We start from the raw sequence: 27,953 nt of genomic DNA, 5'->3' as shown, positions 1-27,953 counted from the left end.
AATGGTTTTACTTAAGTTCTTTAGTTGTGTAGTGGTTTGCTTATTAACATCCATTTTGGATTCCCCACTTGGCAACCATAACTTTAACTTTCACTTGCATTTCATCCAAGATTTCATGGAGTTTCCTTTTGTATGTGAACAAGGACGAAGACGACCCCTGATATGGGTGAGGTTCTTTGAGCAAGGAAATGCTCGTTTCAAGTTTTTTTCCTTAAGAAAGCCTGTTTGCCTTGAATCACAGGAAAACGGAAGGCATCACCAAAGCCCTGACTCTTCTAGGGAGAAAAGACAACACCATTAGGGGTATGGTAGAATTTCTTAAAGTTAATAATAGTAGTAAGACCCCCATGCTGTTTGGGGCGCCATCCGAATGCTCATGCCTTTCCCCAGCAGCCATAAAGAGCCAGGTTGGAGAACAAACCTTCTCACTTTAAGACACGGGCATTCTTCCCCAACTGGCTATGCCTCAATAGGATTAACCTCTCCCTGGGGAAAGGTACCGTAGTCGGCAGGATTCGAACCTGCGCGGGGAAACCCCAATGGATTTCTAGTCCATCGCCTTAACCACTCGGCCACGACTACTTGGCAATTGTGCTGACTACTTGGCAATTGAGCTGTATCTTTACATGACTAAACAGTACAGAATAAAGTTCTTTTCAAAGAAATTTTCTACCAGAAAGTGTATTCGTATTAAGTGAAATTGCTTACTCTTTGACATCATTTAGTCGAATATCTCGCTACTGTGGCAAACCGGCAAGTAACACTTTCTCCTCAGTCTGGAAGGACCCCTTATTCTGATAGTCTGATAGAAGGCGCCTGTGAAGAAGGCTGACCGCCGAAGAATTGATGCTTTTGAACTGTGGTGTTGGAGAAGACTCTTGAGAGTCCCTTGGACTGCAAGGAGGTCCAACCAGTCCATTCTGAAGGAGATCAGCCCTGGGATTTCTTTGGAAGGAATGATGCTAAAGCTGAAACTCCAGTACTTTGGCCACCTCATGCGAAGACTTGACTCATTGGAAAAGACTCTGATGCTGGGAGTGTTTGGGGGCAGGAAGAGAAGGGGACGACAGAGGATGAGATGGCTGGATGGCATCACTGACTCGATGGACGTGAGTCTCAGTGAACTCTGGGAGTTGGTGATGGATAGGAAGGCCTGGCGTGCTGCGATTCATGGGGTCGCAAAGAGTCGGACGCGACTGAGCGACTGATCTGATCTGATCTGAGCGAGTTCACTTTCACTTTTCACTTTCATGCATTGGTGAAGGAAATGGCAACCCACTCCAGTGTTCTTGCCTGGAGAATCCCAGGGATGGGGAAGCCTGGTGGGCTGCCGTTTATGGGGTCGCACAGAGTCGGACACGACTGAAGCGACTTAACAGCAGCAGCAAGTAGAAGACATTCTGAGAGACCAGCTTCCTGCTGTCAGCTTCTGATGGGGATCCACGAGATACATACACTCATCACTAAATAACAAATAAATTAATAAAAGACATTGTTATACCTTTTGCTTACAAAACTGGATGATTACATTGTAAAAGGCAACAACAAAAAAATTAACTTGTAATCCTGCACAAATTAACCCAGAAACCAGCCCTAGCAATATTTTGAAGTATTCCTTCTCTATTCTCAGTATTTCATATGCAAAAATTGTGCATTGTTGAAGTCATGTTCATTTCATTCTGCTCTTGTCAATGAACATTACATTATAAATATTTTCCCAGAATAATTACAAAGTCTTCCCAAATTTTGTTTTACTGACATTGTAATGATCAATTACACAGATAAAACAAAAATATTTAAACAGTTATCTCTTTTTAATGCCTTTTATTTGCTATTACAATGAGAAATAAAAATAAATATTTTTATGCAGTACATGTTTCTCTTTGTTAAGATTATTTCCCTAAGAGAGTACTTCGCAAACTTCGATGGGCATCAGAACCACCTAGAGGGCTTTTTATTAAAACAGACTGCTGCATCTCCCCTTACCTGCCCGCCCCACTCCTAGCAAGTTTTTAATTCTGTAGATCTGAATCCAAGCCCAAGAATTTGTATTTCTCACAAGTTCCCAAGTGGTGCACACTCTGCTGGTTGGGGGCGATACTTTGATTAGACCATTCAAGGACAATAAACTTCAAAATAAGTTTACTATGTTAAAGGTTATAAACCGTTTACGAGTCTAGATGGATGTATATAGCAAGTGCCTTAATAGCAAGACCAAATAACATTTGCAAGAATATGGTAAGGGGAATATAACTCTTACTATGTTAAACAGATGGTTTCTTTTAACTCCCAGCGAAGTACATTCCACCTCAGTCATGGTGATCATGTTCTTTTCATAGTTGAAATTCTCTCTACTAGTTTATGCCCCAGCGAAACACTTCATTCCTAGAACTCAGAGATAAAGTCCTTGGTTTTGAAGAGATTCCCTTGGACTGCAAGATCAAACCAGTCAATCCTAAAGGAAATCAATCTTGAATATTCATTAGAAGGACTACCGCTGAAGCTGAAGCTCCAGTACTGTGGCCACCTGATGCGAAGAGCAGATTCATTAGAAAAGACCGTGATGCTGGGAAGGATTAAAGGCAGGAGGAGAAGGGGACGACAGAGCATGAGCTGGTTGGATGGCATCACTGACTCAATGGACATGAGTTTGAGCAAGCTCCACGAGATGGTAAAGGACAGGGAAGCCTAGTGTGCTGCAGTCCATGGGGTGGCAAAGAGTTGGATACGACTGAGCTACTGAAAAACATTTCCATGAAAAGGAATCAGAGCCAAGTCTCCCCTTCATTATCACATTCTCATAAAGCAGATAGTCTCTGACTCAAGAGTCAACTTTATTAATTTAGCTGGATTTTTTTTCCCTAACATTTACGCGTTTTCATGTATTTTTGCGTTGTTCTGCATTGAAAGGGACCAAGAATGTCCTCCGGCAGAAATCGTATCCTTGGGAAACCTGTACTGAGTGCCTCCCTTTTCCCCAGGCTCCGGAGGCTGAAGGCTTAGGTAGTTTGGGAATTGTCTCACGGCCTTCACTAGGATGACACAAGTGACCTTCAAAGGAAGGAATTCAGAACCTTGTCTTTTCAAGTTAGAACAGAAATTGCTCAGTTCCCCCCACCCCCCACCCCCAACCTCTCACTCTGAATTGTCGCGGTAAAATGATTTTAATCGTTCTTTTGGAAGCACAAGTCAGTTTGATGCCATGGAAGAGATTCCTGATTTAGATTTTAAACCTGAAAGTAAATACAGATGACCACCCCCACCCCGCACCTCCAATTCTCGCATTTTCCCTTTATTCGAGTTCCTTCTCCCATTAGTATTTGCGACTGGAGGTTGTTTGAAACTAACTCTAAAGACAAAGCTCCCCTTCTGCGGGTTCCCGAGAATTAGGAGTGATCGTGCGTGTCCGCGATTGTCAGCGGCTAGTGGACAAGCTCCAGCATCCAGGAAGATCTAGTCCTTTGTCTAGGAGCTTTTTATTGAATTACATCACCAGCTGCTTCTTGATTTGCTCTCTTTCATACACGAGGGAGAGACCTGGACAGGGCTAAGAAACTTTTTGTTATCAGACCAACAGTTGCAGAACTTGCCACTAACTAGTTTTCACTTTGGCCTACAAGAGAAGCAGTAAGTCAGTAGTCGTGGCCGAGTGGTTAAGGCGATGGACTTGAAATCCATTGGGGGCTCCCCGCGCAGGTTCGAATCCTGTCGACTACGGTTTTAGTGGGCATTCTACATAGTTAACACCAACTCAGACGACGTCGCAGCCATACTGCAGTCCGTCTTGCTGTTAAAAGCATCATGATATACTCATTAACTGGAGAAGGCAATGGCACCCCACTCCAGTACTCTTGCCTGGAAAATCCCCTGGATGGACGAGCCTGGTGGGCTGCAGTCCATAGGGTTGCAAAGAGTCGGACACGACTGAGAGTCTTCACTTTCACTTTTCACTTTCATGCATTGGAGAAGGAAATGGCAACCCACTCCAGTGTTCTTGCCTGGAGAATCCCAGAGTCAGGGGAGGCTGGTGGGCTGCCGTCAGTGGGGTCGCACCGAGTCAGACACGACTGAAGCGATTTAGCAGCAGCAGCATACTCATTAACTACTGTTGACTCGTCACTATGGTCAACTCACAGAATGCTGGGGTTCATGTAAAGCAAGATGCACTATAAGCATGAGCCCTGTAATATTTATATTTCCATTTGGTATATGTACTGTGTGATGGCAACAACATATGCAATAAAAACAGAGCTTTACAGTTACAGAGTAGACATCTTTTGCATTTTCATCTGGGAATATGTATCTATAAGTAGAAAGAATAAAGCAAACTAAAATTTTGAGCAAAGTAAAAATGATCTGTTTATATGGATAATGGAGTACAAAGAGTAGATTCCACATTCTGTGAAGGTCAAAGGAATGTAATGAGACCGTTAAGTAGTGTTTTCTCTGTACAGTGTTTGCAAAAAAAAAAAAGAAAAAAAAAAAACAAATTAATATAGGTGCATAGAGTCTTAAAGTTAGTGGCACACTGTGAGAGAGAAAATCAGCACTCTGGTTTTGAACAAAGGAGTGTGTTTTACACGTCGAAGCAGGAACTTTACAGAACTCATTATGAAGGAGAGCTTAGACATGAATGTTTGAATAAGTGCTTTACACAAAGGGCTAATGTTGAGAAGCAGCAGATACTATATAAGATCAGTATATGGGAGCAGAATCTTCATATGTGTTAGTTGTAAGAAAAAAAAAATTGCTTTAAAATCTCCCACACAACCTGGTATCATAGTAAGACTATGTAGGGGTGGGGGTGGAATCTTCCCAGCCTCTATGCTATGCTAAGTCACTTCAGTTGTGTCCAACTCTGTGTGACCCCATAGACGGCAGCCACCAGGCTCCCCCGTCCCTGGGATTCTCCAGGAAAGAACACTGGAGTGGGTTGCCATTTCCTTCTCCATCCCAGCCTCTAGTTCATGTGAAATGGCTGTAAATGTCTAATCCAAGAAAACAAAGCAAAACAACTCAAACTTCATCCAAGACAAATACTATATTTAAAAAAAAAATCCCGAGTCCACTGCAAAACAGTAAAAGAACAAGTCGTGGGGGGTGGGGGGCGGGGAAGGAAAACTTACACCAAGAATGTAATTAGTAAGGAAATAGCAGTAGTCAATCATTTTATCTCATAAAAGGAGATGTTTGGTATTATGTGTATAGCCCAATGCGCAGATGAATACGGCAATGAAAATGTCATTATGGATTCCCCACCCATTTTAAGCTGAAATAGGTTAAATCTGTAGATATTTTAAAAGTGACTATTGCGTGCTTGTTTACTTAAAGTCACCTACTTTAAGATTTTCCACCTTTAGTTTCCCTCTCTCTCTCACTCTAGGTTCAGTGGCCCTGTGGAAGGGTGGAGGGAGTCAGAAATTGTGCAGGTAGAGATCATGGGCAGAAAAGAAATTTGCTGTTTATATATTCTCCAATACTATTAGATTAATTTACTTCCCACTTTTGAAATATTGAACAATTTCAAATATTCTTTTAGTGTGCACTGAAAGTAAACTTTATTAAAAGAATCCTTATTGCTTTTTATTAGTTTTTTTTTTTTCTAGTCGCAGCAGAGTGCAAGGTTTTTGTTGTCTTGCACTTGTACTTACTTCTGATACTCCTTTTCTTCCTTATAAAATGAACTCCATTAAACCAGAATGGGATTTCACTTCTGCCTCCTCACCCAAATGCTGATGTGTTTGGACTTACAAGAAATAAAATGGGCCAAATTGATTTCGTCAATAGTTGGACAATATTTTTCAGGGGAAAATATCAAGAGACAAAAGGCTGTGAGGTCCCACCGAGACTTGAACTCGGATCGCTGGATTCAGAGTCCAGAGTGCTAACCATTACACCATGGAACCGCCCATGGCACAGAGCTCCCCATAACTGTTGTGATGTGTCACAGTAACTCTGCTAAAACCATTTAGTTTAAACTATCAAAATACTTAGTCTACGTCCACTCACGACACTTGAAAAAAAAATCCTGAGGGATTTAATTTTATTTATTTTTTTTCTCCTTTTTCTTTGGCCAAATACAAGACCCCAAAGAGTGTCCGCTCCCGCCCCCGCCATTAACTCAGAAACTTGGTAGTTCTAGTCCTTGCTTTCTTCTTAAAAAAAAAAAAAAAAAAAAAAAACACACAGAATGAGTATTTTGAACATTTCTTGTATCACCAGCACTGGATTGAACGTGTTATATTCATTGTATGATGTAATACCTTAAAACTCGTCAAGGTATTTTTAGTCTTCATATGACTGGAAAATTGAACCTTTGAGATTTTATAGTTTATCTGTGCCTCTGCTCAGTTTTGGCCATAAATTAATACGTTTCTTCACATAGATTATTTAGTTACCAGGTCCCTTGCCTCTAGGAAAGCAAGCTTTAATGTGTTGATTTCTGGCACATTCACGGAAGAAACCTTGCAAGAGAAGTTATGTTTTCGAGAAAGTGGAAAAGGTAACACTTGAAACAAAAGTCTGAATTTTGTCAAGTGTAGGGATTGGTGAGGAGCACATCAGAGATTCAATATTTCAAGGTCAAGACTCATCATACTCTACTTCCTCAAGAGAAAAATGTCCAGTAAAGACTGCCAAATTGTACTAAAGATTTTTCTTACTACTATTCTGCGGACACCTTTTTTTCTTAAACCCAGCGCGCTTCCTTAAAGACTAGGTTTCTGGGGCGGGGTCGGTGGATCCCTTGGCGTCTCGCAAGCAATCTCTAGAGCCCCTTTCATCTCTCCTAGTTTCTTATCTCCGTTCGGCTAAGTTCACCGAGGCCGCCCAGCAGCAAACTTCTGTCGAGATTTCAACAGAACTTTAGCCGAGATGAGCCTTGGAATTTGTGCGGGTGGAATTCCGGGGATGCTGGCTGCTTCCCGTCACCCACTGTCCCCGTGGATGTATGTAGGCATTATTCTACAAATGCATGACTTTCAATTTAACTGAAAGAGACCTGCTCCCGTATATGAGGCGGTGCTGTGACTACCCGGGGAAAACACAGGTCCGCGCTCAGGACTATTCTGATAGTTCAGTGCCAGGCCTCCGATGGCAGCCAGAATGTCACCAAGCATTGCCCTTCATTTCTTGCTCACAGAGGTCCTTGCAGGATGGTGTGCTTGCCCGCGCGTCTGGAGGCAGCAGAATGGAGCTCTCCTGCTAACTGTGATGGAAAAAATTGCAAAGGGGGCCCACTTCTCTCAACATCTTTAAATTCAAGCTCCATAATTTATTAACCCCAATGCGGTAATTTAAGAGGCAAAGTTGCACCCACGCCTGAGGCTGAGATTCTAGTCAAACCAGTTCTGAGTTTCTCTCTTCTCTCAGAGAGGTTATGAGGTTTGGGTTCCTCCTGGGTTTGAGGAGGCCAGAAGTTACACTCTGGTCAGAACCAGTGGATGGAGCCAGACTCATTTTGAAGCACAAGATGATCAGAATCTGCACTGCAGCTTATCCTTAATCTTTACCCAGAGTTTCCCATGAGATAAATTATATTTAAATTGCATTTTCCTTATTTCTTTTGAGGAAGGAAACATAGAAATATCTCTAAGTAGCAGCATTTCTCTTAAGTCTCAATGGCTAGTCTAAAGTTTGCATAAATTAAATAGATTTTTTCCTAGGCCTTTCTTGTTGGAATTGTTCAATTGGTGGAGTTTCCAAGTCATAATTCTTACATAGATCATGGCTTTATCCAGACTGTCTAGCTTCTAGAAATTTAAGAAATTGAGGGAAATTCCAGGAATTGATGGAAGTATCAAGAGAAAGATAAAAATCACAACCATGGTGGGCTTCTTGGTGGTATACTTTTATACAATATACCTCTCTGAAAAGCTAAAAGACACATAAAAAAAAAACCCCATAAAATAAAGTAGTGCAAGTCATATAATATACATATATAGAGAACAGTGCACATATCAGCTTCCTGATTCAAACTTTTTCCAAACACACATGAAATTATCTCTATCTTGACATTTTACCAGGCCACAAAGCAAGTCTCCAAAAACACAGCATGATTAGATACATGCTATTATTTCAAAGCAACATAACTACTGAGGCCGTAAGCTCCAGGAAAGTTCATGGAAACCCTAGAGCTTTCTGAAGAAATATTGAGTCTATTATATACTCAAGGTTTAAAAGTTATGGTTGCCTTATGAGGAAAATAAAGTAATGCATTTTGAAAATGGGGGAGGGGGGAAGCAGCCATCGAAATATCTATCTAATAAAAATGAAAATTTGCATATGCTAAAGTTAATAGCATCCCCACCCCCCCCCCCACAATTACCCAAACCTGGAAACAACCTTGAATAACCAGGTTCTATGGATGGAAGAAGAAATAAACTGTGGTACATTCACTCAATGAAATTCTATTCAACTGCAAAAAGGTGCAAAATTTTAATACATGCAACAACTTGCATAAATCTTAAGGCATGTTCTATCTCATGTGAAAGAAGCTAATCTTAAAAGGTTACATTCTGTATGATTCAATTTCCACAACATTCTCAAAAAAGTCAAACAAGGGAGCAGAAAACATATCTTGTTGTCAACTGCTATGTATAGAATTAGGAGATGACTATAAAGTGATTACATGGGGAGGTTTATGGATTGATAGGACTTTGCTGTATCCTGATTATGGTAGTGGTTACACGAATAAACTCATATAATTTCAAAAAGCCAATTTTACTCAGTGGCAAATATTTTAATAAAATATGTAAGTGATTTAACATTTCACCCAAGTGTCCCTTTGGGAAGGGAAAACTGAAGACACCCTTGAGCCTTGTATAACGATCGGGTTGGGGAATTACTAGAAAGTGAAAGTGAAGTCGCTCAGTCGTGTCCGACTCTTTGCGACCCCATGGACTGTAGCCTACCAGGCTTCTCCGTCCATGGGATTCTCTAGGCAAGAATACTGGAGTGGGTAAACTTCTGAGAATGTAATCAGAACTAGCTTTGCTTTTTCCCGCAGCACTGCTGCTGCTGCTGCGTCGCTTCAGTCGTGTCCGACTCCGTGCGACCCCAGAGACGGCAGCCCACCAGGCTCCCCAGTCCCTGGGATTCTCCAGGCAAGAACACTGGAGTGGGTTGCCATTTCCTTCTCCAATGCATGAAAGTGAAAAGTGAAAGTGAAGTCGCTCAGTCGTGTCTGACTCTTAGCGACCCTATAGCACTACATAGGTTAAAATTTCCGCCGTAGTCGGCAGGATTCGAACCTGCGCGGGGAGACCCCAATGGATTTCTAGTCCATCGCCTTAACCACTCGGCCACGACTACATGTATGGAAGGAAGTTTTTCATTATAAGAAGATACCTGGTAGACATAAAGACAAGACTTGTGTAGACAAGTGTGTGCAGTGAGTTGGGCAAAAACCCTCAGATGAATGAAAGCTTAGGGGTGTGGGTGTGTGCCCAGTCGTTCAATCGTGTTCGACTCTTTGCAACCCCATAGATTGTAGCCCACCAGGCTTCGGTGTCCATGGGATTTCCCAGGCAAGAACACTGGAGTGGGTTGCCATTTCCTACTCCAAGGGAAAGCTTGGCGAGGGAGGTCAAACTCTCTCCAGCAGCCTCCGACATTTAGGAGCACTGCGATAAGAGTGCTGGAGAAGACAATCCTAAAGGAAATCAACCCTGAATATTCGTTGGAAGGGCTGATGCTGAAGCTGAAGCTCCAATACTTCGGCCGCCTGATGCGAAGAACTGACTCATTGGAAAAGACCCTGATGCTGGGAAAGATTGGAGGCCGAAGAAGGGGACTACAGAGGGTGAGATGGTTGGATGACATCAACAGCTCGATGTACATGAGTTTGAGCAAGCTCCGGGAGTTGGTGATGGACAGGGAAGTCTGGTGTGCTGCAGTCCATGGGGTCACAAAGAGTCGGACACAACTGAGCGACTGAACAATAAAATCTATACAAGTATCTTTGTTTTCAACAAAGTTCAGGTCATCATCAGCTAGGGCCTGCCTCCCTCGGGGATGAGCTGGGTTCGTGCCGGGTGCTGGGGTCTCCGAAATCGAACCAAATTTACTCAGAAGCGAGTTGAAATCAAACTAATCCTTTTAGGCGTGAGTGGGACCAACACTTCTGCTTGAACTTACAGCCTCCTCGATGAATGATATTGTGCTCAACGGGTTTCAGGGAAGGGAATATTCCCTCCGATTTGTAAGGAGAGAAAAACGAGGTTGAAAACCTCTGGATCCCCTCACTCGCTGTCCGTCGGTTCCTAACTTAGGCTCACAGTACTACTTGTGTTTGGGAATGTATTTACAGAAGCGAATGCGCTTTCACTTTCCAGATGGGTTAAAAAGAGCTATAGTTTGTCCATGAATTTCTTTTTTCTTTTCTTTTCGAGTATGTGAGGTCCTAACTGCTTTCTAGAAAATGGATTATGTGGTTCAGTTTGGGGGAGGCAATGCAAAGGCTCATTTCCTCTAAATTAAACCAACATTGCATGTTTCCCATTCTCCTTTTATGTTTGTAACTTTCTGTTCCTTCAGCAGAATCTCCAGACGTTCTACAGAAATGTTTCAGGATAGAATGGCTAAATGTAGATACCAGATCCTAAGATGCATAGATAGACAGGCCCCCATTTTGTGGCCAACAAACTGTTCATAGGTAAGAGGTGTGAGCGGATGAATAGGATGCATCTTGAAAAAGTTGCTAATTGCTTGGATTTAATACATAATATTTAACCAGAAATAACAAAAGTGTTCTTTAAATAGAGTTCTATTCAATTCGTCTATCACTGAGAAAGTCTTATGGCGGGTGGGGGGGGGCGGGGATAGATCTAACTGAAGATCACATAATTTACTTTTATCTATATCTAGAAAAGATCAACTAAGCCATGCCTGACAAATGGACGAAATGTGGTCAGGAAAAGCAAATTCACATTGCTCACAGATTCAGAGCATTTCTCATGTGTTTTTCCTTTGGCAATCTGGAAAATTCCTAACCATTTTCTTTAAGAGATTGCCAAATCTGTTTTAAAACTTCATACTCTGCTTGTTCCTGGAGGAATATTTGGGGGGGGGGGGGAGACTTCTATCCTGAGGGTTCCTAAAATGCTTTTTAAAAATTACAACTTTTCGTTATGAAAAGCAAAAGTAGCCGCGGGCTTCCCTCATTCGGAGACGGCCTCTGGAACGTTCTCGCTTCCTTTACTAAAGAGCAGAGAGGTGAGATTTTTCTGAGCGACTAGGAGACAGTCCCGGGATTCTCCTTTTCAACCGGTATTCCCCCTCGAGCAACGTATCGAATAGTCCTTTGGGTCAGGGGAAGGGCAACCCAGGGAACTCTCATCAAAGTCAATCCCTACTTAGCGTCCGATGCTTTCGATGCCTTCATTCCGGGTCCTTCTCCCACTAGCATTTCCACCTCTGAGGCTGCCCTGGAGATGCCGCTCACCTCCGGCCCTCCTTTTCCGCAGTTCCCAAAACTTGGACTCGAACCGACACGCCCTCAAAGACGTGGGGCTGGAGAAGAATGAATAAAGAAACTTGGTCTGATCTACCTATCACTTCCCTAGTCTCTAGGTTGCCGGAAGTTCCGCTGTGGCGCTAAGAGAAAGGTATATGCGCCGACAGGTCCTGGGAGGAGGTGAGCGCGGGGTGAGCACCCGCGGCCCCGAGGGAGGGGATAGAGCGAGGGGCTAGCGGGGGAGGGTGGGCTGCGGGTGTGAACGCACAGGCTCTCAATACCCAGGCTCCTAGGCTCTAGGGCTACAAGGACTTTCTCACTCAGCTCAAACTTCAGCTTTTGTCTAACACATCCTTTCTGCTTTGCGTTTTTGCTGACAGTCGGTTCATAGTTCGCGTTTTATCTTGTAATTTTCAGAATAAATTATTTTCATTTCTGATATTATGTGGAGTTGAGAGTTTGAGGGCCGGGAGAAGCTCCTTTCCTGCATTCTTTGTTACTCACTAGTGTGTAGAGTGCTTGAGTGATCTTCAAGCTCCTACCTAGCTCATGTTCTAGTCTCCCCGTGGAAGAGCGGGTCATATTTTTTCTATCATATTGCTCTGTCCTCCCTTGGTAGGGATGACCTGAGATTTCTTCTCTTCCTTCCACAACTCTCCTCCGATATCTCAAGTCACAACTACCCTCCTGCTCCTCGTCAACAAACCTTGGCCTCTCCCGCACTCAGTGACCTCCACTGTTCGCATCCCTTTCTGTCCGCAAAGACTTCAAGCCGCTTATTGACCGACTGTCACTGAGGGAGCCACTGCGACTGGACCATACAGTCTCACAGAAAAGCGGCAGCGAAGAAACAGCCGTCTTTTGCATCTCAACCCAAAGAGTCATCAAAAGAAAATTCCCGAGGTAGAAAACCTGAGATCTTTCCAAAGCTTCCTGGACTCTTTTAAAAACTGTAGCCTTTTCCTTCGAGAGAGAGGGCAACAATGCGGTCACGTTGCTCCATGAGCCCATTGACAAAACAAACGAACTCTTCTTTTTCAGAAAGAACACAAAGATGAACAAGAAGGGCCCCCGGGTCAAGAGAGAGAGAACTCCAGAAGTAAGCAAGAGGAAAGAGAGTAGTGGGGCCCCGCCATGGATTTAAAATATATCCCAACGCCATTTTGCTGGAAGTTCCTCAAATTCCATTTTCGCAAAGTCAACGGTCCCGAGCTTGGGCTTGGAGAGACCAGATGAAATGAGATGTTTTTTGAGTCTTGAACAAACTATTCCTTACTTCGTAAAAACGAATGACAGCAGTCATGGAAAGGCTCAGAAATCCCCCCATGTTGTGCATTGATGTCCCTTACTTTGTCTTGTTTTTATGTTTCTTGAACTTTCACAGTGACTGAAACGTAATAAATCTCCACAAATTATATTTACTGATAACCAAATAAATCACCGACAGTGTTTGGGATCCAGCCAACCCTCCAAAGCCGCCCGGCTCTGTGGCGCAATGGATAGCGCATTGGACTTCTAGCACAGCAGTGAGGCATTCAAAGGTTGCGGGTTCGAGTCCCGCCAGAGTCGCGAGTGTTTTTGTCACCAAGCAGATAACCTTGCCACTCACTGGTGCATTGTTCTATGAATTGGGCGCAGTCTGTGAATTCCAGGTGCTTACATTCCTCACTGCAGTTGATTCCTACTTTCTGTAGCTTGCATATGAGGAGCTGCTTCATAAGCACTCCCACACATGTCAACAATGATTTGATGACCAAATTATATATCCCTACCCATCTTTTGTGTGCGTATATATATACGATAGCAGGAGAAAAAGAAGAATCATAAAGCCAGATATTGGGGGCTTAAATTATACTTGAAGTCCTGTGGGAGGCAAAGTAGATTCTGTCACTCTCAAAGTTGAAAGTGTCATTCTCTTCCCTGGGAGTGGCCACATATTGTAAGTAGAGCTGTTACTAGAGCCCAGGACTTCTGAATAAAAATTTTTAAGCGACCAAAAATGGATCAAAGGATAGACGGGTTATACTGATGTTAATGAGAATGCAGTAATAAGGCAGAAGTAGAAACAGACATGTGCCTGGGTCATTCCTGGCGTCCAAAGACAAATAGGCATAGACGGGGCATTCATAAGGAATGTGATCTGTCACAATGAGAAAAACAATTGCTTGAATGCTTTGCTCAGTTTGTGAGAGTGGGTTCTAATAATGCCTATGTTTTAAGCCATAACTATCTTATGTCACTTCTGTCACTTAATTCCTTTGGAAATCAAAATTATATGTAAAAGTAACTGATTCACAGAAGAGGCTGGTGATCCTTTCCTGGGAGAAAAATATAAGTTAAATGGATGTGAACTCAGCTGAGGAAGTTATATAGTCCTGGCTTCCATGCCTGGATGGCAACACAATGTCTGCACTTGCTGTGGCAGAAAATTGGGAAAAGAACAGAATGCTAGGAATCGCTTGGAGAAGAGTAGCACCATGTAGAATTTAGAGGGAAATCGAGAAAGGGCTAATGATGGGTCCTGCAGGAGTTCAGTCAGCATCTCCTCAGTTTGGACAAGGCACAGTTGCCCTGGGCTCTGGAATCTTGGGCTAGTTTCACCACAACATCTTATCACTTGGAGAGAAATTGTTTCTTTTTCCTTAACATGCTTAAAGTATTAGTATACTCTATTTGCAGAATCCCACTTAAAACCTTACCTTCAAAAAAACAAAAACAAAAAAAAAAACACCTTACCTTCTCACTGGTAACAGTGTTTTGTTTCTAAGAATTTTTACTTCAGAGCAATGTGAATTAACTGAAAATTAAATAGGCTAAAATTATGTATTTGAAAGCTAAGGGGTGAATATGGCTAACTCTGCACCTGGTCACAAGGAAGGAGACTAAAACTGGCTCTGGTCTTGGATGTGAACAAAATCTTTGATGAAGGATCGTAAGTTCAGACCCTAATTACTGAAAAATTAATAATAATCCAAAATACCAAGGGAATATAAGATCTGCACAGACTTAAGGACAGTATCAAAAATGTTAAAACAAGTTGTCACTAAAAATTGCTTGACAAAGAAGGAGCTTCTTTGGGAGGATAGAGAAAGGAGGAAGTTAATCTTTGAGAACAAGAACTAAAGAGGAGGGAAATGGCTTTGCCTAAAAAACATTTAATAAAAAAAATTTTAATGGCTTTGCCCAACTCCCCATCTGGAATAATGGATTGTCACTGACCCCTCCCCCCCACCCCCCCCCCCAAAAAAAACCTATGGAGGTAACCAAAAAGTGGTTATCTTTGGTTCTATTTTCTGGTTCATCATCCATAAACCAAATGGTCAAAACACTACCAAAAAAAAAAAAAAAAATCAGTTTCCTATATAAAGTGAAATGACCATTTCAATTTTATTTTAAAAACAAATGAACAATATAGACAACAATACTGTATTTCATTCATCAAATTTGCTAAGACTAGAACTTAATTATTCAAACTACTAAAAAGAAATGGTAATTACTCTAAGCTAAGAATTAGCCTACTACAATTTCATAGATACTGGCAGAAGACATGAGACTTCTGGATGAGAGACAAAGGATGGTTTATTACTCACCACAACAGTAGTAGCCAGAAAGCATCATTTGTACTGATTCCCCAAGCATCAAATCCCCACAGGGATCACTGGAGGGACATTTTGGAGGCTAGCTTCCAGATATGCCTAAATGTGCCTAAATGTGGTTTTCTTTGTATTTATCCAGTTTGGATGTAGTAGGGCTTTTTGAATGTTCAGATCAATTTCCAGTCATTATTTTTTCAAATATTGCTTCTTTTCAATCTTTTCTCTCCTTGCTTCTTGGCTTTAACAGTCAATGTGTTATACTTTCTCAACTTCTTGATTGTTTTCCTTTTATAACATTTTTATTCTGGATATTTTCATCTTCAGTTCAGTTGCTCAGTCATGTCTGACTCTTTGCGACCCCATGGACTGTGGCACACCAGGCTTCCCTGGCCATCACTAACTCCCAGAGCTTGCTCAAACTCACATCCATCAAGTCTGTAATGCCATCCAACCATCTCATCCTCTGTCATCTCCTTCTTCTCTTGTCTTTAATCTTTCCCAGCATTAGGGTCTTTTCCAATGGGTCAGTTCTTTGCATAAGGTGGCCAAACTATTGGAGTTTCAGCTTTAGCATCAGTCTTTCCAATGAATATTCAGGACTGATTTCCTTTAGGATTGACTGGTTTGATCTCCTTGCAGTTAAAGGGACTCTTAAGAGTCCTCTCCAACACCACAGTTCAAAAGCATCAATTCTTTGGTGCTTAGCTTTCTTTATAGTCCAACTCTCACATCCATTTTCATCTTACCAGTTTATTAATTTTCTTTTTCCTAATTTGTTTTAAAATGCATCCACTATTCTTAAATTACTTTTAAAAGTTTTGTTTTAAAGTTTCTGTTTCCTTTTCCTATTGTCAGGTTGTTTTTTTTTTTAATGAGTCAAAAGTTCTTAATTTTGTGTTTCATTTCCTTTGTCTATATTAATTTTAGCTCATTTTGAATCATTCTATTGGAACTCTATTGTATGGATTCCAGGAGAGTCTATTTCTGCTGTCAGATGTTTCTCTTAGTTAAGGTCAGTTTCATCGGTGCTTTGGAAATTTGCATCAGAAATCTTTTACCAACAAATAGTGTATTGAATAATTTTCTTTTGAACCTCCGCTTGGCATGGGCCCACTGGTAAAGTAAGATCACTTGAAACAATATGTAGTGGTTTGAAGACTATGCTTATGTCAGTATGCTTGCTCCTTGGAAGGAAAGCTATGACACACAGAGGGTATTAAAGAGCAGAGGCACCACCTTGCTGACAAAGGTCCATCTTGTCAAAGCTATGATTTTTCCAGTAGTCATGTACAGATGTGAGAGGTGGATCATAAAAAGGCTGAACACTGAAGAACTGATGCTTTCAAACTGTGGTGCTGAAGGAGACTCTTGAGAGTCCCTTGGACTGCAAAAGAGATCAAACCAGTCAATCCTGAAGGAAATCCACCCCGAGGATTCATTGAAAGGACTGATGCTGAAGATGAAACTCCAATACTTTGGCCACCTGGTGCAAAGAGCCAACTCATTGGAAAAGACCCTGATGCTAGGAAAGATTGAAGGCAAAAGAAGAAAGGGGCAGCAGTAGATAGCATCACCAATTCAATGGACATGAATTTGAGCAAACTCCCAAAGACAGTGGAGGACAGAGGAGCCTAGTGTGGCACAGTTTACGGGGTCACAAAGAGTTGGACACAACTCAGAGGATGAACAACAACAAATGCTTTCCAATAGCCATCAAATTTTAAAATGACTTAAAGCTAGCTTGATTTGGTTCAACTTAAAATTTTTAGGTGGGTTAGAAATTACATGGAATTTCTATAAAATTTTTTATCCATATTAAATTAAGATACTGTTGAGATAGAAATTATAATTTTTATTGTATGTCCCCTGAAAACTCACTAAAACTATAGTAAAAAGATTTTTTTTAAGCTCAAATATGAGAACACAAAAGAAGTGGAAGGTAAGAAACACTAAAACTGAAAAAATAGGTAGACAAATCATAATAGACTTCACAGAAACAATCTGATTAATACCAAAGTTTCTTTAAAAAGCTCAGGAACTGAGACCACTGGGTACTGGAGGCTAAAGGGAAACGAAAAGCAGATTGTTTAAAATTTGAGAAAGAGTTAGAGCCCTAAATTCTCTGCACTTATACTGAGTGTTTGCCCTTCTACCACCCAGGAAAAAATCTGGAGATTTATTCTGCAAAGAAAATAAAGAATGGGATTAGACTATTACAGATGAGGATCTGAGTACCTTGATGAGAACAGGAGAGGATCTGTTCTGTATCTGGATGTAAGGGAATGCTAAAGGCTGAGCTCTTTTTCCTCACCTAACTCTCAAATCTCTGACAGTTAGGGCTTTACCCTCATGGCAGGACTGAAAAAAAAAAAAAAACTGGTGTTCAAAAACGAAAGGTAAAAATGCTAAGAATATATGTGAGGCAACTGGTGTAAGTTGGTATAGTCTAACTTAACATATAAGCATACTGAGGGCTCTTCTCACCATTACCTCAGACTCTGAGTTATTTTTATAACCTAAAAACCAAAAACCTTGAGAATACTTTCCACTGAAACAGTGGAGCAAATAAATGAACAAAAAATAGATTATGAACAGATGAGCAAGGGAAGATTCAGATGACGGCAGTGTAGCAGGTCCAGAGAGCAACCAGTTCAGACTATAAGCATGTAGAAGTCAACCGGAAAAATATCCTCAAGAAAAAATATTTGAGCTGATTTATTATCTGATTTGATTGATCTTATGGAAAGCTCCACTGAAAGATATTTGGAAGTTAAGGAAGAATTAGCAATTATCAATACATATGAATGGACTTAGACACATTAAACATTTTCTTTTTAAAGCTTGCCTTTTTAGGCAATTATAAGCATCCAGTAAAGAATGAAAACAGAATCATAGCTCACAACAATGCTGTGTATAAGACTTACCTAGAAAAATGACATAAACAATAAACACTGAATTAAACAAAAGGTAAAACATAAATATTTTGGAAGGATAAGAACTAGTGGGTGGTAGTGGCATAATGCAGTTAATTATTTAACAAATGGAAAATAAGTATATAATGTCTAAATCAATTAATCAATAATAGCAGTTATACTTATTATTTAGGAAAATATAGGTCTCCAAATCCAAGAATGAAACAGTTAAAATGTTAATTTTGGTGGCATCCAGACAAGATAATCTGAAGAATTAAAGTGCATAAGACATATATTTCACAATAAACTTTCTACTAAAAAATGTGTTCAGCTAGAGAAAAAACACCAAGGAGAGTGTCATTCTCCAGGACAAGCAGCAGTAAGAGTATTATTACTTCTGTACCTGAAGAGGCATGAAGAGAGTGTAATTACTTGAACCCAGAAGACAGCTTTGTAGTGAGGGCTTCCTTGAATGAGGTATAGCCTCCGGTCAAGGAATGTAGCTCTTCTAAAGTGACCTGCAGGCAGAAAGACAAGAAGTAAATACCTGCTGCTAGCCCTCCTAGCAGAGAAGGCAATGGCACCCCACTCCAGTACTCTTGCCTGGAAAATCCCATGGACGGAGGAGCCTGGTAGGCTGCAGTCCATGGGGTCGCTAAGAGTCGGACACGACTGAGAGACTTCACTTTCACTTTTCACTTTCATGCATTGAAGGAAATAGCAACCCACTCCAGTGTTCTTGCCTGGAGAATCCCAGGGACGGCGGGGCCTGGTGGGCTGCCGTCTATGGGGCTGCACAGAGTCGGACACTACTGAAGTGACTTAGCAGTAGCAGCAGCAGACCTCCTAGATCCACCTATCTCCTGTTGGGACTCCCACTGACCTAACCCAGATGGAAACCAGAGAGCATGAAAACCCATACAGGGCAGTTCCAAGAGCCTATATCAGCACAGAGCAGGGTGAAGAGCATTATATATATATATATATATATATATATATATATATATATATATATATATATATATATCATGAGCACAAAAATAGAATTGACAATGAGGAAAACTGCAAACAATATAGAGGATAGTAGAAAAGAAGGAAAAAACAGAACTAAAATTTCAAATAAGTTAGGCAGAAAATGAAATGTAAAAAGAAAAGCAAAGAAGATCCAACATGTGAATTACTAGATTTACAAAAGAAATCAAAGTAATAAAACAGAATATATATTTAACAAATAATTTAGGATCTGGTAGATAGAGCCACACTTAAGGGCAATGGGACCTGGACAAGTTCCTTCCTTCCCCTCTCTCTCCCTCTTTCCCTTTCTTTATTTTTATAAAAACATCTTGTTTTTAAAAACCAATCCTGGTTAAGAATCACTGTTCTACTTCTCCTCTCTCCCACAATTCTCTTGTCTTATGTCATAGAATATATCTATCACATCCATCCTCTTCACTTTACAGCAAATACCTTTTGACTAGCAATCCGAGATGTGATGGGAGAAGGTACACAAAAAAAGGAAAGAGTAAGACGAAGAAGAAAAGAGAGTCAGGTGAGGACAACAGAGAGGGAGGGACAAGCAGGAGATCTGTGGAAGAATATTCAAAACTTAACCTTCACAGAACAGTTAAAATACTGAATACAGAAATTTATAACCATCACTTCACATATATGTTAAGACCTGCATTTTAATACTGATATATAACTATTCTTCCATGTAGATACTCATAAACAGGCAATTTTTATTGAAAAAGAAAGAACAAAAAGGAAAGGAGGGAGGGAAGGTAGGCATGATGAGAGGACAGACATCTAAATAGTACTGGTCTGGGAAGGGTGACTGAAGGCAGGAGGAGAAGGGGACGACAGAGGACGAGATGGTTGGATGGCATCACCGACTCGATGGACATAGTTTGAGCAAGCTTCGGGAGCTGGTGATGAACAGGGGAACCTGGCGTGCTGCAGTCCACTGAGTCGCAGAGTCGGACCCGACTGAGCGACTGAACTGAACTGAAGAAAGGGTGAAATATCGGTGGTAATGGGTAAGATCTGGCAATGCAGCCTAAGAAGGTGGCTATAATTTACCGACAGAAGTTGCAGAATTTGAGCATAAGAACAAAAGACCACCATGTCAGAAGTGGGATTCGAACCCACGCCTCCAAGTGGAGACCAGAAACCCCAAGTAGGGGAAGTAGGAACTTGAGTCTGGCGCCTTAGACCACTCGGCCATCCTGACAGGTTCGTTTGTGTATTACGTATAATCTGTTGCTGTGATTAACAACCAATGTGATTAGTATTACATCCAGAGTGCACAGGGTGAAACGCAAGCTCCGAACCGACTGCAAAACGAGAGGCAAAAAAGACAGGTTTTGGTGGATGGATGCTGGAGACTGTTGGGATGGCACAAAGTCAGCAGAGGAGCCCAGCCAGGGGATATTGAAAAGCAGCACCCGCCGCACGTCCCTTTACCGCTCCCGCACCGCGCTGCCTGCCTCCCAATGGCCCAACAGTCCCACAGCCCAAAACGGTCCCCGTAGTGTGGGAGTTTAGTAAATCAAAGAAAAGGGGTCTGTGCATTGCAGGCAGATTCGTTACCAACTAAGGTACCAGGGAAGCCCAGAACCGAATTAGCGCTGGTTTCGAAGATTGCTTCAGTCTGCTTCCCGCGGTGTTTAGGCTTTTTCATTTCCACGATAAATTAAAAAGTAGCATAGGCAAGAAGAGAGTCAGTGAGAAGGGCTAGAACTCCCTTTCAATAAACCTGTTTAAACATTAGAACTGTCCGTCGAGGAGTACAAGGCGGGCATATTGCACCCTCTTCCGGCATTTCTCCCCATAATCTCTTTATTCTTCAGTAACGTCTTTCTCCCTCCTTTCTTTTCTCCCATTAATCTCTTCCCAGTGGCCTAGGAAAAGGGGATGCGATATAGGACACAGGATAATAGACGTACGAGTTTAATTGGTTGATGGCCGTTACCAAGTAACAAATAGTTTCTCTTTGTCTCTCTTTCCACCCTCAACCCAGCCTCCAGTCCCTGTGGTAAAGGTGACAGGTTTTTAATATGTTGTTTATTCTTCACTTTGAGTCAAGCTAGTTCATATTGTCCTTGCTTCCATTTTCTACGATTAGGGTTACCAGGAGTGCAAACACCAAGTGTAAATCAGTTATTGCAGGCTACTTCGTGTATGGACAATGGTAGAAGAGGAGTTAGTTTTACTTGTGTTGTTGTTATACTTGTCTGTAATTTTTGTCTAATTAAGCACCTAAAACATTATTTACTGCTTTCTTGACCTACACTTCCCAAGAATGTGACCTTTTATTTTCTTATGAAAAAAAGGCGACTCTTTATTTATTCGCGTATTTATTTAACAATATTTATTTAATGGATACTCAGATTCTGTGGTTGGGTTTGAGTAGGGGTGACAATACATGAAGCTAGTGAGTGCCAAAGCATACTCCTAAAGTTGGTTTTGCTAACTGTTGCCGCAGGAGAGAATGCACATCAGGAGAACAGTGGAGTGTCTCAGTAAGAGAGTTAGAAAGAAGTGATTATAAGAATTGGACTTTGTAACCTTTTTTCAGCTCAGTTCAGCTGCTCAGTCATGTCTGACTCTTTGGGACCCCATGGATTGCAGCATGTCAGGCTTCCCTGTCCATCACCAACTCCCAGAGCTTGCTCAAACTCATGTCCATTGAGTCGGTGATGCCATCCAGCCATCTCATCCTCTGTCATCCCCTTCTCCTCCTACCTTCAATCTTTCTCAGTATCAGAGTCTTTTCTAATGAGTTAGTTCTTCACATTAGGTGGCCAAAATATTGAAGCCTCAGCTTTAGCATCAGTCATTCCAATAAATATTCAGGATTGATTTCCCTTAGGATTGACTGGTCTGATCTTTCAGTCCAAGGGACTCTCAAGAGTCTTCTCCAACACCACAGTTTAAAAGCATTAATTGTTTGGCACTAGCTTTTGTTATGGTCCAACTCTCACATCCATACATGACTACTGGAAAAACTATAGCTTTGACTGGACGGACCTTTGTTGGCAAAGTAATGTCTCTGCTTTTAAAAATATTGTCTAGGTTGGTCATAGTTTTTCTTCCAAGGAGCAAGCATCTTTTAATTTCATGGCTGCAGTCACAATCTGCAGTGATTTTGGAGCCCAAGAATAGAAAGTTTCCATTGTTTCCCCACCTATTTGCCATGAAGTGATAGGACCAGATACGATGATCATAGTTTGTTGAATGTTTATTTTTAAGTCAGCTTTTTCACTCTCCTCTTTCACTTTCATCAAGAGGCTCCTCAGTTCCTCTTTGATTTCTGCCCCAAGAGTGGTGGTCTTCTGCATATCTGAGGTTATTGATATTTTTCCCGGCAATCTTGATTCCAGCTTGTGCTTCATCCAACCGGTATTTTGCATGATGTATTCTGCATATAAGTTAAATAAGCAGGGTGACAATATACAACCTTGACTGTAGTTCTTTCTCAATTTAGAACCAGTCTGCTGTTCCATGTCCAGTTCTAAGTGTTGCTTCTTGACCTGCATACAAGATTTCTCAGGAGGCAGGTAAGGTTGTCTGGTATTCCCATCTCTTTAAGAATTTTCCACAGTTTGTTGTGATCTTTTTTTAGGTGATCACTTTTGTTAGGTGATTTGGGGGCAGTTTTAAGAAAGTATGGCTTTGCATTGGTTTGTATACATTCAGGAGGTGGGGGGTAATTCTGTGGTTGGATATCTTAAATCTTACCTAAAGTAGGGCAAACTAAAAATAGAGCTGAAATTAGTAAAGAAATGGTAGTTGTTTGTATAATGTGGGAGAGGGAAATGTTTGGTACTCTCTGGCATGGACAATGTTCTGTTTATTTATGTTCAGACATGATCATAGAGTTGTCCTGTTTCTGTCTTAATCTATTACAGAAGTCTTGCCTGATATTGATGTTCTGGAAAATTGCTTATATTCAACAAGAAAACATTAAGACATAGCTATAAATGCCAGCTCAGTTCCTGGATGTTCAGGGTTGCTTTTCTCTGATTCATAATTTATATATGCAGACAGCTGGATGGTGGTAAAAAGCCATGAAGAAACAGTAAACAAAGAAATATGGGATGTAAGGGAGATTTCAACAATGAATGGGAAGGACTAGAGATCTCTTCTAGAGAATTAGAGATACTAAGGCAACATTTCATACAAAGATTGGCACAATAAAGGACAGAAATGGTATGGACCTAACAGAAGCAGAAGATATTATGAAGAGGTGGCAAGAATACGCAGAAGAGCTATACAAAAAAGATCTTCAGGATCCAGATAATCACAATGGTGTGATCACTCACCTAGAGCCAGACATCCTGGAATGTGAAGTTAAGTGGGCCTTAGGAAGCATCACTACAAACAAAGCTAGTGGAGGTGATGGAATTCCAGTTGAGTTATTTCAAATCCTGAAAGATGATGCTGTGAAAGTGCTGCACTCAGTATGTCAGCAAATCTGGAAAACTCAGCAGCGGCCACAGGACTGGAAAATGTCAGTTTCCATTCCAATCCCAAAGAAAGGCAATGCTAAAGAATGATCAAACTACTGCACAATTGCACTCATCTCACATGCTAGCAAAGTAAAGCTCAAAATTTTCCAAGCCAGGCTTCAACAGTACATGAACTATGAAATTCCAGATGTTCAAGCTGGATTTAGAAAAGGCAGAGGAACCAGAGATCAAATTGTCAACATCTGTTGGATCATCAAGAAAGCAAGAGAGTTCCAAAAAAACACACATCTACTTCTGCTTTATTGAATATGCCAAAACCTTTGACTGTGTGGATCACAACAAACTGTGGAAAATTCTTTAAAAGATGGGAATACCAGACCACCTGACCTGCCTCCTGAGAAATCTGTATGCAGGTCAAGGAGCAACAGAACTGGACATGGAACAACACACTGTTTCCAAATTGGGAAAGGAGTATGTCAAGGCTGTATGTTGTCACCCTGCTTATTTAACTTACATGCAGAGTACATCATGAGAAACGCTGGGCTGGACGAAACACAAACTTGAATCAAGATTGCAGGAAGAAATATCAATAACCTCAGATATGCAGATGACATTACTCTTATGGCAGAAAGTGAAGAGGAACTGAAGAGCTTCTTGATGAAAGTGAAAGAGGAGAGTGAAAAAGTTGGCTTAAAACTCAACATTCAGAAAACTAAGATCATTGCATCTGGTCCCATCACGTCATGGTGAATAGATGGGGAAACAGTGGAAACAGTGCAGACTTTATTTTTTGGGGCTCCAAAATCACTGCAGGTGGTGACTGCAGCCATGGAATTAAAAGACGCTTACTCCTTGGAAGAAAAATTATGACCAACCTAGACAGCAGAGACGTTAAAAAGCAGAGACATTACTTTGCCAACAAAGGTTCATCTAGTCAAGACTATGGTTTTCCCAGTGGTCATGTATGGATGTGAGAGTTGGACTATAAAGAAAGCTGAGCACCGAAGAATTGATGCTTTTGAACTGTGGTGTTGGAGAAGACTCTTGAGAGCCCCTTGGACTGCAAGCAGATCCAACCAGTCCATCCTAAAGGAAATCAGTTCTGAATATTCATTGGAAGGACTGATGCTGAAGCTGAAACTCCAATACTTTTGCTACCTGATGCGAATAACTAACTCATTTGAAAAGACCCTGATGCTGAGAAAGATTGAAGATGGAGGAGAAGGGGACAACAGAGAATGAGATGGTTGGATGGCATCACTGACTCAATGGACATGAGTTTGAGTAAGCTCCAGGAGTTAGTGACGGACAGGGAGGCCTGGAGTACTGCTGTCCCTGGGGTTGAAAAGAGTTGGAGATGACTGAGCAACTGAACTGACTGAAATACTGTAATATTGAAGGTTTGGGTGGCATTTGAACAAAGACCTGAAATAATAAAAGGATTGAGTCATGTGAATATCTGGGGTAGATATTTCCAGGCAGAGGGAATAGCCAGGGCAAAGTTGACAAAATGGGATAAAGCCAGATGTTTTTGAATAAAGGTAAAGAAACCTATAAAGCTGGCAGAGAAATTGTGCAACATATAATCTCCTTACTTAACCTGTCTTTAGTTCAGTTCAGCTCAGTTGCTCAGTCGTGTCTGACTATGCGATGCCATGGGCTGCAGCACGCCAGGCATCCCTGTCCATCACCAACTCCCAGAGCTTATTCAAACTCATGTATCCACCGTTTCTCAAATCAAAATTGTCATCCCTTCCCACCCATTCCTTCATCCCTAGGCCTCATCCAAACTCTCATCCTATCTTTTTTTTCCACCTCTGATTTTTCTCTTATCAGTGACATTGAGAGACAGAAAAAGTACCTAAAATTTCGTGAAGCTCAGAGATAGAATAAGGATGTTTATTTTAAACATATCTTGGACATCAGAGGAAAAAATCCTGCAGGAGGGATGGTTTGTTTTTTAGGTCAAGTCAAAATGATTTCTGATCCACATTTAGTAATATCTAAATATTTTCTCCAGGTATATATCTGTTACATATTTAACTTCTGAAGTTCTCTGTATAACTTCTATAATAAAATAGCATTTGCACATGATTTCATAATGGTTAGTATTATGGGTAATATATGAGTCTGTATTTTCTTCATGTTTGGTCAGGATTGCACTTGGCTTCACATACAGAAAAAACAGTAAATAATACCTTAAATAATTTAAGGATTATTGACTCAAAAATTCATAGTCCTGAATTTGGCAGTCCTCATGGAACTAAGTGGTTTCTATCTTCCTTTTCTGCACCTATGCTTTGGGATTTTGCTCCTGTGATCTCTCTACTGCTGCTGCTGCTAAGTCGCTTCAATCGTGTCCAACTCTGTGCGACCCCATAGACGGCAGCTCTCCAGGCTCCCCCGTCCCTGGGATTCTCCAGGCAAGAACATTGGAGTGGATTGCCATTTCCTTCTCCAATGCATGAAAGTGAAAAGTGAAAGTGAAGTCTCTCAGTCGTGTCCGACTCTTAGCGACCCCATGGACTGCAGCCTACCAGATTCCTCCATCCATGGGATTTTCCAGGCAAGAGTACTGGAGTGGGGTGCCATTGCCTTCTCCGTGTGATCTCTCTACAGGTGCTCAAAAACTGTCTCATGAATCAATAAACACTGAATGAACCAAAAGCACTATTTCCTTAAGTGTCAAGCCATTCCTGTCTTTGGACGAGTTGGGCTGCTAGATAAAATGTGGAGGAGAAAATTAGAGGAAGCCTTGGATTTCTTCCCAGACATTTCATTTCTGAAACTGAGGGCGGGGCAGGGGGAGGGGGACACCAAAGGGTACAACCAAATTTGATGCCCCTACATTATGTCAAGATTAGAAACCTCATCTTTGCCCGTCTTTTCATTCTTTGGAAGATTCTCCTCCGTTACTTTAGTTGTTCCTTAAAAAAAAAAAAATCTCCTCCAGGTTCTCTTACAGGTTGGTGAGGGGAGCCTTGTGCATCTTCTCTTCAAACTTATCTGAGAAGTAAATATGATCTCCTTTGACCCAGATTGGTGAATCTTCTTCGGCAGTAATTGACTCTAGGAATAATCTTCATTTCTCCAGCAATTAAAAATGTACTTAAAGAATGTACAGTGCAGAGGTTAAATGGTCTGTTTGGTGAGTAGATGACTTAAGTGGTCGAGCCCTGCTTTTGAAAGACCCGGGTTGTTTCTGAAATTATGGATTACTCCAGTTCTTCCTGGAGATCGAAATTGCTAATGAGATTTAGTTATTTATAGGACAATTCAACTTCTACAATCAGGGCCTGGATAGCTCAGTCGGTAGAGCATCAGACTTTTAATCTGAGGGTCCAGGGTTCAAGTCCCTGTTCAGGCGCTAGCCTATCTTTTTAAGGTGACACACATTGAGGTTTATGTAATATATTTACATGACTCAGTAAAACATGATATAGAAGAAAATAATAAAGACATAGGGTAAAATGTTAAGGAAAGGTGGATCTGGATATAGAGTGTTCCTTATAAAATTTTTATTTTTGTAACCTTTCTTATGTTTGAAATTATTTCCAAATAAAAAAGTTCAAAAGTATATTAGTAAATGTAGAATCACCAGATTTGAAATTTTAAACATATTTTAGTAAGCTGTATATGTCCGAATTTCAAAACATCCAAGTATAAACAAAACCAGCACATTTTCAATACATATTTAGGTGTACTGTACAACTTATGTTAGCTAGTATCTAATAACTTCATCAGGTTTTTTTTTTTTAACTAACGTTATACGTTTTCCTTTTTTACATATAAAAATTAAAGTACTTTGGCCAATTAGAGCTATGGAAGGTGTCAGTGCAAATGTCCATAATTTTACATGAATTGAAATTATACTATTCCCACTCTTGTGTGGCACTCTTGTGCTGACTACCTGATTTGGAGGAGTAACACTAAGTTACTTTTATTGTTGCAGCATAATGTGTAGTAACAATATGATCCATGTTAGATCGCTAGTGGGTTTTTTTTTTAATGCTTTACAAATAGCTTACATTTTATATTAAATACAATAATAATTTGAATATGTTAGTAACATTGTCAGAGTAACTAACCAGAGAGAAATGGCCAGCTGCTCCGAAACTTTGAGGCATATTGAAATTACATGGTGAGAATTTTAAATTCCTACTGAAGCCTGGCTACCACCTCCGGACATTCTAATTTAATTAGTATGGGTTGCCATCCCTCTGTCAGGAATTTTCACTTTGCCGACATAGGTCTGTATGGTCAAAGTTATGTTTTTTTCCAGTAGTCAAGTAGGGATGTGAAAGTTGGACCATAAAAAAAGGCTGAGCACCGAAGAATTGATGCTTTCCAGTTGCGATGTTGCAGAAGACTCTTGAGAGTGCCTTGGACTGCAAGGAGATCCAATCGATCCATCCTAAAGGAAATCAACCCTGAATATTCATTGGAAGGACTGATGTTGAAGCTAAAGCTCCAATATTTTGGCCGGCCACCTGATGCGAAGAGCGATCTCATTGGAAAA

The 27,953-nt window shown here is 41.0% G+C and overlaps 8 non-coding genes across 8 annotated transcripts; 3 read left to right on the top strand and 5 right to left on the bottom strand.

Annotated features, from left to right (window-relative positions):
- Nucleotides 1-397: 397 nt before the first annotated feature.
- On the bottom strand, nt 398-463 carry MIR7857-1 (microRNA mir-7857-1). The gene has a single exon (NR_107837.1). It is a non-coding gene; the product is annotated as a microRNA mir-7857-1 (primary transcript).
- A 37-nt stretch (nt 464-500) lies between these two features.
- Nucleotides 501-582, bottom strand: TRNAS-AGA (transfer RNA serine (anticodon AGA)). The gene has a single exon. It is a non-coding gene; the product is annotated as a tRNA-Ser (tRNA).
- A 3,053-nt stretch (nt 583-3,635) lies between these two features.
- TRNAS-UGA (transfer RNA serine (anticodon UGA)) lies at nt 3,636-3,717 on the top strand. Its single transcript has one exon. It is a non-coding gene; the product is annotated as a tRNA-Ser (tRNA).
- Nucleotides 3,718-5,834: 2,117 nt separating this feature from the next.
- TRNAQ-CUG (transfer RNA glutamine (anticodon CUG)) lies at nt 5,835-5,906 on the bottom strand. The gene has a single exon. It is a non-coding gene; the product is annotated as a tRNA-Gln (tRNA).
- A 3,324-nt stretch (nt 5,907-9,230) lies between these two features.
- TRNAS-AGA (transfer RNA serine (anticodon AGA)) lies at nt 9,231-9,312 on the bottom strand. Its single transcript has one exon. It is a non-coding gene; the product is annotated as a tRNA-Ser (tRNA).
- Nucleotides 9,313-12,936: 3,624 nt separating this feature from the next.
- TRNAR-UCU (transfer RNA arginine (anticodon UCU)) lies at nt 12,937-13,024 on the top strand. The gene is given in 2 exon segments: nt 12,937-12,973; nt 12,989-13,024. It is a non-coding gene; the product is annotated as a tRNA-Arg (tRNA).
- Nucleotides 13,025-20,086: 7,062 nt separating this feature from the next.
- Nucleotides 20,087-20,193, bottom strand: TRNAL-CAA (transfer RNA leucine (anticodon CAA)). Its single transcript has 2 exons — nt 20,156-20,193; nt 20,087-20,132 (listed from the first exon to the last, which is right to left on the bottom strand). It is a non-coding gene; the product is annotated as a tRNA-Leu (tRNA).
- Nucleotides 20,194-26,728: 6,535 nt separating this feature from the next.
- TRNAK-UUU (transfer RNA lysine (anticodon UUU)) lies at nt 26,729-26,801 on the top strand. Its single transcript has one exon. It is a non-coding gene; the product is annotated as a tRNA-Lys (tRNA).
- The last annotated feature ends 1,152 nt before the right edge of the window (nt 26,802-27,953 follow it).

This window comes from Bos taurus, chromosome 23, assembly GCF_002263795.3.
Source record: "Bos taurus isolate L1 Dominette 01449 registration number 42190680 breed Hereford chromosome 23, ARS-UCD2.0, whole genome shotgun sequence".
Lineage (NCBI taxonomy): Eukaryota > Metazoa > Chordata > Mammalia > Artiodactyla > Bovidae > Bos > Bos taurus.
Note: the sequence above shows the minus strand (reverse complement) of the source record. Positions and strands in the feature narration are given on the sequence as shown.